The following is a 10,376-nucleotide window of genomic DNA, read 5'->3' as shown; positions in this document are numbered from 1 at the left end:
CCCCCCCCTCTCCATCCTAACACAGGTGTTGACACCCCCCACCCTAACACCACCTTGGAGGGTTTACCACCAGACAGAAGATCAAACAGACTCGGATGAATGATAAAGATAGAGACAGAAGCAGTAAAACACTATATAAGAGAATAGGAAGTTTACACTGTGACCTTTGATCTGGACCTCCAAGACATTAATACATGTAATCTGGAAATACCAACATGTGGGAGAGGAAAGTAACAACCTTGTGGTAACTGTTTTTACGATTCCCTGGCCTTTAGTTGTATCAGCTTTGTGACACTATCTACAACACATTTTTAACTCATTTACCATTGAAATTTCATAATGAACTATTCCAACCTTTGAATTGGAAGAGTCAAATGTGTCTTCAGGGGTGAATGAGCTAAGGGGAGAGGATGGGGTGTTAATGGATACCTTAGGAGTGGATAACAATATTGCAATCACCTATATATTACATGTTTCTTTGTTAATATATATTAATATGATCTTGAAAATTTGGGTTATATGTATAAAGATTTGTGAAAAAGCGAAGCATTTCTTCAGAAATTATCTTACATAAACCTTTGTGAAGATGGCAACATGTGGGCCCCTTGTCAACAGTCTGGCTAGCATAACCCGAATCATTAAATCAACTTCTAAAAATGTAATTTATTGAGAAACATCTCGAAATTTAAAAATACTTTTGTATTTTTTTGTGATTTTGAATATCATTTTGAATATTTATACATACAATTTTTTAACTTTGAATTTCAATGCTTTTTCTAGTTTAAAATTTGGCATTAAGCTGTGTCGTCATGCTAATGAAGGCTTAGAACAGATGGGCCCAGGACACTGACAGATTGATCTCTGTATGCTGACTTTGCTTTGTAGGTGACAAAGTAGACACTGAATCTTCATACAAATTGACTAGTCACTGATCGGCAGACAGATTCACCTCCATGGGGAAACAGTTACTTTTCACAGCTAGTACAGTTACCCTTTAATGCTATGAATAACAGTTCTAACAAGAGGTGCTAATGGCTTTTACTTAATCCTACTTTCACATTCTATATACTTATTACGTCACATACATCAAAGCTTTCATTGTTCATGTATCTATTGTGTCACTCAAAAGGGAGCGATAGAAACCGCTACCTTTATATTCACTTAGCACTGAAAATCAACAGGGTAGCTGAATTCTACTTTCATTTTCCATGTAGCTGTTGTATGACTCGGCAAGATATTTAATGCTGGTGTCATAATTTTTACTTTCATTTTTCCTGTATCTATTATGCAGCCCAACATGACAATTATCCAAGTGCTTTTATATCTACTTTCATTTCCCATGTACCTATTGTGTAGCTCAGCATGGCAATTATCCAGGTGCTAATATATCTACTTTCATTTTCCATTGGTGTATTATTAAAGAGAGTTCTATTATATCCTATGTCATAATCTATCTATAATGAGTTATTGGAAGGATTTCTACGGCAGTTGTAGAGGTCGTAATCCATTCTCAATGTCTGACTGGACACCTAAGCTATGATAGGTAGGATACAGTGTTTAACTTATTCACCCCTGAAGGCAAACTTGAACTCTTCCAATTCCATGGTTGGAATAGTCCATCATGAAATTTCAGGGGCGAATGAGTTAAAATGATAATACAATACTATGCAGCCCTCCCGAGTTTACAACCTGGCCCTAATGATAACTCTAATGATAGGTCAACACTTGGAGCTACACACACAACTGAGGTCTAACTGATACCAAATGTGTTGTGTTTGCATATGATTATTATAGAGTCTTGTCAATATATTCTACCATACACCCAACATGTATACTCAACCCTACACTGTATTATTAATATTTTCAGGACCTGTACAGATTACAGAAAGTGCGAAATTCTCATAACTGATTTCCTTTGTAACTTTGAGGAAGCTGTAGAAAATTCACTCTTGGTATAGATATGTTTAAAACAAGACTGTACAAAGATTGTACAATACGCCTCTACACAGAAATACTGTTTTAAAGAAAAAAGTAAACTCTAAACATCACATCTTTTTTCTTTATTTTTTATTTGAGTGCTGACCATAAAAAGATTGTAAAATCGTAATTTTGTCATAATAAAATCTATGTATTTGTAATTTTCAAATAAAGCTTTCTGATTTTTTTTCTAGATTAGAAGAATATTCTATAAAACATTTTATTTTCGTCCATTTAATTTTTAACAGATTTGAATTTAAAAGATGACCATAAACATTTGCAAAAGCACATATACCTAAACATTTGCAAAAGGCAAACCTTGTTCTAGTGAATATAAATCTTTCATGAAATATCTTGTTACTATAGCTACCAGTCCCTGTTATTTATATCGGAGAATACTTATTTATCAATAAATACCCTTTACCTATGCATTACACAATTTTTTTACTTTATTCTTTCAAAATTTACCTAAAATGGAATGTCAAATGACTTCTTTAATATTTATTAATAAATACCATTTACCTATGCATTATAGAATGTTTTCTGAACACAATTCTTTCAAAATCTACCTAAAATGGAATATATGTCAAGCAACCTCTTATAACCTATCATATAGTGTACAAGTCAACCTTTTAGATTAATCTCATGTCTGACTAACCTTTAAGTAGATTTTCTATGATAGCAGTGTGATTAAAATACAACTCTACAAACACTGGGTACTTAATGCCAAGCTCTGAACATTTCATTTACAATCAACTTATTGTAAAATTGTTTAATCCAGCCTTTCTATATAGTCTCCTTGTCAGTGTCCTTGTCAGAATAAGTGTTTATAGATCTAGATCGGCCTAGATTCCACCGAAGTTCAAACTGACCATCCATACAGGTCTAAATAGCTATAAACTTATGTCCAGTTAAGATCAAAGTCTGACCACCTGATGGTTGGACTATAAAACACGTCTTGTTTAATTCTCAATGATGTTGATACTGTTTACATAGGCCTGTTGACCAGGCACTATAAATTTTATACTCCATCAAATATCGTAAAACTTCTTCTCAGGGAGTGGTGTCACCCAGTGCTGAGTAACCCAGGGGTAAGCTGTTCTCAGTGACCAAAGGAGGGGGGGGGAACATGTATTTAACTCATTCACCCCTGAAGACGCATTTGAACTCCTCCGATTCAAAGGTTGGAATAGTTCATTATGAAATTTCAGGGGTGAATGAGTTAAATTGTCAAGGGGGTCTAAAACTCGGTGTTTAGATTATCGTTATTTCTTTTTTTACAGCACATGGTAGAAAAGATATAGCATAAACAATATTTACTAAACAATACAATGCTATACAATATGATAGTGCAGCATTACACAATGTGATACAGTATGATAGTGCAGCATTACACAATGTGATATAGTATGATAGTGCAGCATTACACAATGTGATCCAGTATGATAGTGCAGCATTACACAATGTGATACAGTATGATAGGGCAGCATTACACAAGGTGATACAGTATGATAGTGCAGCATTACACAGCATGATACAGTATGATAGTGCAGCATTACACAGCATGATACAGTATGATAGTGCAGCATTACACAGCATGATACAGTATGATAGTGCAGCATTACACAGCATGATACAGTATGATAGTGCAGCATTACACAGCATGATACAGTATGATAGTGCAGCATTACACAGCGTGATACAGTATGATAGTGCAGCATTACACAGCATGATACAGTATGATAGTGCAGCATTACACAGCATGATACAGTATGATAGTGCAGCATTACACAATGTGATATAGTATGATAGTGCAGCATTACACAATGTGATATAGTATGATAGTGCAGCATTACACAATGTGATATAGTATGATAGTGCAGCATTACACAATGTGATATAGTATGATAGTGCAGCATTACACAATGTGATCCAGTATGATAGTGCAGCATTACACAATGTGATCCAGTATGATAGTGCAGCATTACACAATGTGATCCAGTATGATAGTGCAGCATTACACAATGTGACAGAGTATGATAGTGCAGCATTACACAGCTTGATACAGTATGATAGTGCAGCATTACACAACGTGATACAGTATGATAGGGCAGCATTACACAAGGTGATACAGTATGATAGTGCAGCATTACACAATGTGATATAGTATGATAGTGCAGCATTACACAATGTGATATAGTATGATAGTGCAGCATTACACAATGTGATCCAGTATGATAGTGCAGCATTACACAATGTGATACATTATGATAGTGCAGCATTACACAATGTAATACAGTATGATAGTGCAGCATTACACAACGTGATACAGTATGATAGGGCAGCATTACACAATGTGATACAGTATGATAGAGCAGCATTATGCAATGTGATACAGTGTGATAGTGTAGCATTACACAACGTGATACAGTATGATAGTGCAGCATTACACAGCATGATACAGTATGATAGTGCAGCATTACACAGCGTGATACAGTATGATAGAGAAGCATTACACAATGTGATACAGTATGATAGTGTAGCATTACACAACGTGATACAGTATGATAGTGCAGCATTACACAGCGTGATACAGTATGATAGTGCAGCATTACACAATGTGACAGAGTATGATAGTGCAGCATTACACAGCTTGATACAGTATGATAGTGCAGCATTACACAATGTGATACAGTATTATGGCATGCTGGGGAATCCCGTATTCTGTAATCAGTTACCCAGACAGGTCTTGTACTCAGTATTGAGTCACTCGGGGGAATTTTCTCTCAGCACTCAGAGACACATGGGGGCCTATTCTCAGTACTCAAGTCATTAGGGGAATAATAAAGTTCAAATAAATAGAATATAATCAACAAGGACGAATCAGGTTGTCATGGTCTTGCTGTAAATGTTTGAGCTACCTTGTCAACAGAAGGTGTTCTAGCCCAACTGTGCTACAGTTATATCCAGACGGAAGTTAAGGGGAGGTTACTGAATGCAGGAAAAACGGCAGTGTAGCGGGACAGGATTCCTTAAACTGTTGAAATAATTTACATAATGTTACAGATACAGTCACATCAACTGGCTCACTTCTGCGGGGTATAGAAAGTGAAATCCCAAAATGAAATCTCCATTCCAAGGGTAAGATGTTTGTGACATGCATTGTTGAATTCTGAAACACTGTCTCGATATGACGTTTCTAAAAGTATTTCTACAAACATTCTTACCAGCCTACACACCTAGGCCAAACAAAATAAGTGTGCTCCCTGTAACACACTTGAAAAATGTGTTAGGCAGGCAGAAAAAATATTTAATTTTAAAAAAGGATTCTATATGGTTCATATAGGAAAGTGATCTTGACTTTAACAGTGTTAAATTGAAAATTGCCTAAAAAGGTTTAGGGTAGGCACAACAAATTTGGGTAGGTAGGATTACCAGAAACACAAAATATTATTTGTTTGGCCCTACTAGTTTTTTGACAGTCAAAAGTGGAAGCAACAATGATTATGTTTGGCCCAACACAAGAGTTCCGAATTTGTTTTAACAAGTCGACTGTTGTCAAATCAAGTCAATCATTACGTTACACTTGAGACTGTTTTGTCAGACATGAATGATAACCTTCCACTCGTGAGCACCAGCACATGCCCGTCACTTTGTAACGACACTAATACATCAGAAACAACACTACACCAGCGTCGTTTTCCATTAGTAGAATTATCTCGGAATATTTATTACATAAATCTTAAGTCTGACACCAAAGTTTTTTGGCAATTGCACAAGATGGGATGATTTGTCACAGGATTCAAACCTTTAGTATGAACCACCCTGCCATCTCAAGTGGTACTCTCAACAAAATCTAGTAATTCTAGCTGACAGTATTTATGAGAAATGCCCTGGACATTCATTCAAACATATTTTATTGACACTGAATAGTCAAAGGGATTGGGCACAAGTTCTTCATCTTACTAGGCCCTCGCCCTGGGAAAAAAGGTGAACAAGGGGCCATAACTCTAAATAATAATATGGTGAGACACGTATACAAGACCCAATTTTAGAAAGCAACACTTTGTCATCCCAAAATGGACTCACATATGAAATATTAAAGTTTGGCAATTCTTGATGAAAGCGTATGTACATTCCATGTATTCACCGGAGAAAGAAAGGGATAGACAGACAAACGGCCAACCTATAATTCCCTACTGTTGTACATGTACTATAGATGAATGGAAACAAGAAATTTCATCTTGATAAATTCTTCCCTATTATTATATNGGGGGGGGTTCTGGTTACATATCATTACAATACTAACTTAATTGTTGTTGAATTATCGATTAAATCAAATCTTCGGGACAACAATTGTCAAAAAAATAAAAAAAATAAAAATATATTTAAAGAGCCCAGTCTCTATAAAATATCAATCTGATATTATAGTAAGCTTTACGACAAGTTTAAGATTTTTTTTTAAATCATGTCTTCCCGCTCATTTTTCCCTAGCAGATTTTAAGAGTCAACTTAAATGTCCATAAAATCAAACTTTTCACAAAGTGTTTCACTTTCAGACAATCACCATCTTCAGAACCCTAATAAATATGTCATAATAAATTTTAAAATTTGGTTAAGTATTACCATCCAGGATAAATCCAACCTCAAGTACCCCAAATAAACGTAACTTTTGTCAAAGCCTTACACTCCAACTTAAACACAGAATTCAATATTCTAATAAATATTTGTCAAACTTTCCTGCAATGTATATATCCTTTAGGTCTGCCTACATGTTACGATTGGCAGAGACGTCTGTCCCAGGTCAAATCTTAAGCTGACACTCATGGTTCTGTTGTCCACAGTCAAGTGGCCGATATCTACTGCAGGATTAGGAAAACAACATGGCTGATGTGTTTGTACACTTGAAGTCTAAACTTTCGCGAACATTTAAGGACCCTGTTTGGTTGAAATCCCTCTCACTCTCCTGTATCTACCAGAGAAGGAAGAAAACATGTTCATTATGTGATTTTTGGGGTCAAAGTTCCACAGGAACAAATTGAAACCGTACTTGTATGTCAAGTTAAGAGTTTAGAAAGACAACACCTACATGAATATAACCAGCTGTATTGATTTCAGACTATTCTCATAATCTTCATATCAGCTAAAAAGCTTGCTAAGAGCAGGATCAAATGTGAAAGTATTTTTGTCATTTTTTTAATTCGACCGAATGTTACATAACCACACATAATTGTTTTACAAACTTGAAAAATTAATGAAATATAGAAAATGTTTTCAAATTAAATTCTAAAAAAAAAATTGCACTTTATCCAAATTATGAAAAATACTCTTGTGTTTTTTGGAATGAACACCTTCCTTATATAGCATCATATCCAGATTTTAATTAATATTTAAGAACAATATATCATTGGTTGTGTATTGAAAAAGAACACTCCAATATTTGTCATATACAGGTTTAAATTCAAAACAAGTAATCTTTCAGTTGTATAAAGAAATCTGAACTCTTCAAAATTTGTCAAATCCAGTTTGAAATGTTGAAGTTAACAGTTGGTGTCCATTTAATTTAGACTCTGACATTGTCAGAGTGTTAAATGAGATGTCTCGACATCTCCGTCTGATGAGGGCCGAACCGATTAATAACCTGTCCAAATCTACAGGTAAACAAATTGAGTTTCGTCCAACTCCACAGAAGTTCCGAAGGTCATACTGAGCAGTCTTTAGTCACAGCTATAGAGCTTAAAACGCTCAAATTGAATGAAATTGTACACGTCCATAACTCAAAATTGGCCGGTCTGACTTTTCCATAAATCACATTGACACCCCTACAGGTAGAACTCTAAGAACCCCTGCTTGGTCAAGACTTGCTGACCACTGTCCTTGTGGCCACCCCATCGTTACTGGTCAAATTATTCATGAAGAACTTTGTCAAAATTTAAAAGTTGGATAAAGGTCCGACTAGTGTGACCCCCGATTTTGTGGAGCCCCGCTGTGGTCTCATCCATCACAACCTGACGTTGACAAGTGACTCCCTGCATGGTATACATGGCCCCAATCATTTAAAGTTTTTTCTTTTTTAAGATAAATTTTATTTATTTTACAACAATTATGGAACAGGTTCCATCAACTTATATCAATCACTCCTGTTGGCTCTGGTGGTAGTATGCAGGGGGTCTGAATGTTGGGAGGAAACCGGAGTACCTACAGAAAACCCACATAGTCAGGCAGGTGCAACCCAATACCTTTTCACCTCCGATTGGGAAATAAAACCCTCGTCATCTTAGTGAAAGGCATGCGCANTTTACCCCCCACCCCCCTCCCCAACAGCCCTAAAGGTTTTAAAAAAAAATGCTAGTTTACTGCATTTTGTTAATTTAATTTTGCAAATGAAATTTATTTCAGATTATCATCGTTACAGGAAGAGAGATGAGTGGTTCCTCTGGGGATCAAACCAAAGACACCAGCTTCCAGCCTGACCTCATCTTCTTCATCACCACTCCACCAATTCATTCAAGTGTGCAAACCCAGGAAGTGAGACTAATTATACGCTCAATTAAAAATCTGCCACAAGAGATAGAAATATTTTTATGTTTGCTGCCTCCATCTATTAAGCATTCTGTTAGATATTTTAAACTACATTTCGATATTTCAGAAAAAACCTGTAACGGAAAATTTTCGAACTCAATGTTGCTATATATGCTTATCAGGACTAAATGTTTTACCTCAAAATCGTAAGAAAATGAAAAAGTTGCAGATAATTATGACATGTTTGAAAATTAAATAATCAGCTTTTGTGATAAAAAATTGACATATTCATGAAATAACATCATGAAATTAAAATAGCTATACTATCTGAGGAAGTACATACCTCTCAGATGGCTGCTATCGGCATACCTCCATCACGGTAAGTGGACCTCATAAAAACCATTTCATGGTCAATTTCCCCCTTACATGTTTACGATTATCTTACTCTTTGCCAGTACCTGTCTTATCTTAACAGTCACACTACTTCCTGAAACCTTTACTTGATAGCATGCAAATCCACTTTGGAGAAAAATGCAGTGAAATTGGCAAAATTGTCTGTTTACATGAAATCTAAAGCGATGATTTCTAAAAGTACAATAAAACTGTCTTTGATCCGATGATAATTCTAAATGTCTTCCATAAGTTTAATTACCAATTATGATTATACAATTAATAAGTTTGAGGTTAAGAGATTTTAAAAACTTATATCTAAATTGATCAAAATAGAAGGTTACAGCTTACAGCAATACAAAATCAATTGAGATTGCTGTAATTAGTTTTTCTTTGAAATTTAAATGTACTTAAAGGATGATTGTGAACTACTAAAAGCTACAGGGGTATAAACTGGTTATCCCTCAACTCATTAGCCCCTGAAATTCCATAATGAACTATTCCAACCTTTGAATTGGAAGAGTTCAAATGTGTCTTAAGGGGTGAATGAGTGAAAATACAGTAAACCTGATCATGTATCCACCTCCATTAAGTGACCACCTGTGTTAAGAGACCACCTTTAATGTTTCCAATTGTAGTAATTTCTTTGTGAACTGAAGAAACCACTTTTTTGACTTCCCAAGAGTGGTCTCTTAATACAGGTGTGACTTACCTCACTCACCCCTGAAATTTCATTATGAACTATTCCAACCTATGAATTGGAAGAGTTCAAATGTGTCTTCAGGGGTGAATGAGTTAAAGACTATTATATTGTGATAATTTCACCTCCTAGTCAAACATTTTCATCAAGATCAACTATTTGAGAACTACTACATACATGTGTTACATATTTGGCAAAAATGCACATTTTTTATAATATACATAATATTCATTTCAGGGACTTAAAATAAAAATAAAACATTCTTAAATAATAGAATATGATGAATATCTGCCTACCTCTTTTCTACAGGTGAATGTATCCAGCTGGTGAAGTCAAGTGATAAGTGATGCCAGTTATCTCCCCTGATTTCAAATCTTGGAATCACTTCAGAGGAACTTGTACACTGAAAGGCAAATTTCACAACAAAAGTGAAAACTGAACAAACATGTTATGCTCTTGTTAACTTTGTTATTTTAAATGTCTCTCATTTAGAAGCATGTTATCAAACTAATATTCATATTGCTTTGAAAGTGCCATGTGGAAAATTCAACAGCCTCCAGTTTTGAAGATAATTTTACAAAATAAAAGTTATTCAAATATCTGTTTCTGTTAGTGCAAAACCAATTTAGTACCAAGTTCTCTGATACTTAAACCACTGCAGATTTTGTTTGTCTAAACAAGAGGAATTACAATATCGGTGTCCCGTCAGAGCAGGTGCCCTTGTACACTGGTCAGTTTTGGACGAATGCTGCTACCACTGGTCAGTCTGTTGTCATGACCTATAGAC

General features: G+C 35.3%; 1 protein-coding gene across 1 annotated transcript in view; it reads right to left on the bottom strand.

Annotated features, from left to right (window-relative positions):
• Nucleotides 1–9,972, bottom strand: part of LOC110462130 (nephrin-like) — a 193,291-nt gene extending 183,319 nt beyond the window's left edge. Inside the window, exon 1 of the mRNA XM_021515969.1 lies at nucleotides 9,886–9,972. The gene's annotated coding sequence lies outside the window, so the exon portion shown is untranslated. The remainder of the gene's footprint in view (nucleotides 1–9,885) is intronic.
• Between the last annotated feature and the right edge of the window lie 404 nt (nucleotides 9,973–10,376).

This window comes from Mizuhopecten yessoensis, unplaced genomic scaffold, assembly GCF_002113885.1.
Source record: "Mizuhopecten yessoensis strain PY_sf001 unplaced genomic scaffold, ASM211388v2 scaffold10751, whole genome shotgun sequence".
In the NCBI taxonomy this organism is placed as follows: Eukaryota; Metazoa; Mollusca; class Bivalvia; order Pectinida; family Pectinidae; genus Mizuhopecten; species Mizuhopecten yessoensis.
The sequence above is the reverse complement of the archived record's forward strand: the minus strand, read 5'-3'. Positions and strand labels throughout refer to the sequence as shown.